General features: G+C 43.9%; 1 non-coding gene across 1 annotated transcript; it reads right to left on the bottom strand.

Annotated features, from left to right (window-relative positions):
* Positions 1-3,350: 3,350 nt before the first annotated feature.
* Positions 3,351-3,422, bottom strand: TRNAE-CUC (transfer RNA glutamic acid (anticodon CUC)). The gene has a single exon. It is a non-coding gene; the product is annotated as a tRNA-Glu (tRNA).
* Between the last annotated feature and the right edge of the window lie 403 nt (positions 3,423-3,825).

The raw sequence follows: 3,825 nt of genomic DNA on the forward strand, positions 1-3,825 counted from the left end.
TCCTCCAGTAGTTACTAACTGCCTTTGGGAAAGAAATGCCTTCCGTCAGCCCGGCTAGGGATCCTGAGGCTTTCCCTGACCTTCTATCGCTATACCTGCTCCACATTTCTTGCTCCCTCTTGTGGCAAAATTCTTAAGCTTGTAAGCCTCCTTTCATTTGTGCAACACACCACGCCATGTGCTGACAGCCTCCCTTTTGCCTTCCCAATGGTGGTGTCACTAAAACTCAATATTGTGGTCTCTCCTTGGCCCACATATTTGGGTTGGCTTTCTGCACGTGTTCACTAGCCATCTGACAAAGCTTGCTCTCATCACCACCCCTATGAGCTCATACAGGGAGCTGGCCAGAGGGTGGAGATGTGTGTGGGTGAGGTATGTGGAGTTCTGGGGTCGTCCATGTGCCAGTTGGGGGGATCTGTGGGTGAGGTGAGTTCAGCGGCTCATAGGTGGGCTTTTTGATGGGGTTCATGATACAGTTAGTAGTATCTGTGTCACTTTAATGCTCTCCAGAGTCCTATCTGCTGCTCTTCCAGCCACTTCCTCCCAACCAGTCGCAATTCAGCACAAGGGAAATGGACCTCTTTGGCATCATCTGACACAGCTGGAGAAGTTGGACACTCACTCACATGCTCTCACTCCCTGACCTCCATACCCCATGGGAGAAATCACAGGCAAAAAAGATCTCTCTGGACTCTAAGCTGTGCCACCTTGAGGGAGAGGTGATATGGATAAAGTCAAGCTGTCCCTCTTACCCTTTCCAATGCACCCAAACTGATTATATATATATATATATATATATATATATATATATATATATATATATATACACATATATATATATACATATATTTTTTGCTCCAATGGTGTGCTGGAATTTCTCCACTGGAAACCTGGACTTCCACAAAGGCTCTCTCATCTGTGGGTGATTGTCTGAGATAACATTCTTTAGAGGTTCCCATTCCATGGTCAAGAACGGCTAGAGCTGGTTCATGGGCTACTGCAGGGTCCACAGCCTAGACTAAGATATCTATGCCTATTACCCAATGAACACATGGGTCAGATTCCTCCTGAGTCCCTTGGCATATGGCTCTGGATCCCACAGGTTCCATAAAGGCACTTTTGACTGTAGATCATTACCAGATTGTTGTGGTTGGGGGTGGCAGTGCGGCATGATTGAGGGACATCTTATTCTATTTTGTTGCTGATATTTTCATTTCTCCACTAATCATTTCTCCCTATGTCAGAGTTTTTCACCAAAGTCTAAATACTCCTGTATTATGTTGGTTGTAAGATATATAGATTTTCACATCTTAATATCTCTGAAATCTGAATACAGCTGACAACCAGTGATGTGCTAATGTTTCACTGCGAGCATTTCTTTTCCTTTAAAGTTACAATTAAAGGCATAGCTGTGAAAAAAATATTAGACATTCAGTTCAAGACAGGGTTTCAAAAAGTGATACCAGCGCTTGAGCGCTTGAGTTGCACTGATTGAGAGTCCACCTGCCGATGCAGGGTCACGGGTTCATGCCCCGGTCCGGGAAGATCCCACATGCCGCGGAGCAGCTGGGCCCGTGAGCCATGGTCTCTGGGCTTGTGCGTCTGGAGCCTGTGCTCCGCAACGGGAGAGGCCACAACAGTGAGAGGCCCGCGCACCACAAAAAAAAAAAAAAAAGTTATACCAAATTGCCCAATCCATGTGTCCAAGTACCAGTACCCTGATTAATCACAACTGGGAATACATGGGAGAATTTCCAAGGACCTTTTGGCCTGTCTGTTGCCTTTCATTGATGGGGCATGGGAAAGTTCAGACACAAGTCAGCTATATAACCTAAGGGCATATTCTTCCTTTTATGAGTTCCAATCCAGGATGACACACTCCCATGGATAGTTATCTCCTACTTTATAACTAATCCCTGAAACCCCCTGTGGGAATAAGACAGGGAGCCATGAAAATACCTGCTGTCCCCAGCTGGTCTCACCAGCCTTGAGACCCTGGTGCCTTTCATATATAACCTAACCCTGATCAGGACCTGAGTTCACTCTAACCATATAACGAGTATACCAACAGAGTCACCTACTGCCACCATGTTCCAGCCACCTGATCAGCACAGGAGAAGACGTGGCTCCCATCTTCCTATACAGTAAAAGCCATCTCTGCCCATGAGTATATTGTTATGCTCCTGCAAATCAGGACCTCCTTCTAATTTACCCTTTTCCCTATCCCGTTTGCGCCTACAATGTCCATAGCTTCTTGAGGTGAATTCATCTCACATGACCCTTCTGCTCTTCTCTGGGCTCTTGTGCCAGCCCTGCTGTGGCAGAATTTAAAGGATCTTAAGGATGTAGCTAAGGCATCTCCACCAGTGCATATTATTGGTTTGCATCCTGAAAGGAAAATTAAGAAAAACACTTTAGGAGCACATGGATGAAAGATAAACTTTTCTCTCAAGAAAGACAGGCATACAAATACCTAAATACAGTAAAATCATGCTTTAAAGATCCAAGCAGAATGCTTTAGAAACTTGGAATGGATGCAGGATGGGAGTGAGTATTCAGGTAGGCTTTATAGAACACCTGTAACAGAGCCAGGTTCTTCAAAAGCATTTTTCATAGAGGTGTAATGCACTAAAGTTGACCCTTCTGTACAGGAAAAACTTGAGTTGTATGTACACCTTGAAACATAGAGGAAGAAAGTAGTTTCAATAGAAATGAAAAGGAGGAAATAGATAAGAAATATGAAGGGACTAAAGATGATGCCTTAGATGAGATTCCCCAGAAGCAGAACCTGAGATGTTCTCAGGAGAAACCCTCAGGACAGTACCAGGAAAGAAGCTAGAGAGGATCACCTTCAGCTAAAGTTTAGATCCAGCCTGGTCCTACAGGGAGCTCTGGAGCATGAATGCCACTGCAAATGTTCTCCCTTAAAGCAAGGGGTGGGCAGGGATTTTTTTCCGTTTTATCAACCACTGATTGGAGGCTCCTCCCAGGAAAAGGCACAGCTTCCCAGGCCATTCCAGGTAAATTGGTTCCCATAGGTCAAGGGCAATTCTCCAGAGAATGATGCATCTGTGAACTATGAACAGTCATCACTTATGTCAACTGAGTGTCTGGGTGAGGCACCAAATTCATAAATAGTAGAAGAGCTTTGATAAGACTTAGTGGCACAGCGGATACTGATTTTTTTTAAATGAGCTTTTTATGTAATGCTTCCTTTTTCTTTCTCCCTTTCTTTCTCCCTTTCTTTCTTTCTTTCTTTCTTTCTTTCTTTCTTTCTTTCTCTTTCTTTCCTTCCTTCTTTCCTTCTTTTTTTTTCCTGGCTGCACCACAGGGCTTGCAGGATCCTATAGTTCCCTGACCAGGGATTGAACCTGGGCCATGGCAGTGAGAGCACCAAGTCCTAACCACTGGACCACCAGGGAATTTCCATCCATTTCTTGTTTTTACTTATCTCTACAATGAATACATATGTTTTAAAACTATAAAAAAATACAAGAAAAAAGAGAGTGAGAAAGGCTTACTTGCTTCATACTAAATGAAATTGCCTTTCCCCTCCCTTTCCATTCTAGTGGAGATGTTATAGAAGAAGGTTAGGACTCGATTTTAAGCTACATCAGGAAAGAAGTCAAGCATCTTACCAAGGCTGTATATATGAGGACTCAATTCAAACTTGCTTAAAGCAGAGGGACCTTATTGGCTCAGGTCACCATAAAGGATGAGTTTGGAGCTGACCTGTGGAAAGGTGAGCAGACAACTGTGGCCTTCAGTACCAAGTGTTAGTTAGTTACTAGCTCTGATTAGACTCCAATTGATCATGCTTGTGTC

The sequence above is a fragment of the Tursiops truncatus genome, chromosome 15, assembly GCF_011762595.2.
Source record: "Tursiops truncatus isolate mTurTru1 chromosome 15, mTurTru1.mat.Y, whole genome shotgun sequence".
NCBI lineage: Eukaryota > Metazoa > Chordata > Mammalia > Artiodactyla > Delphinidae > Tursiops > Tursiops truncatus.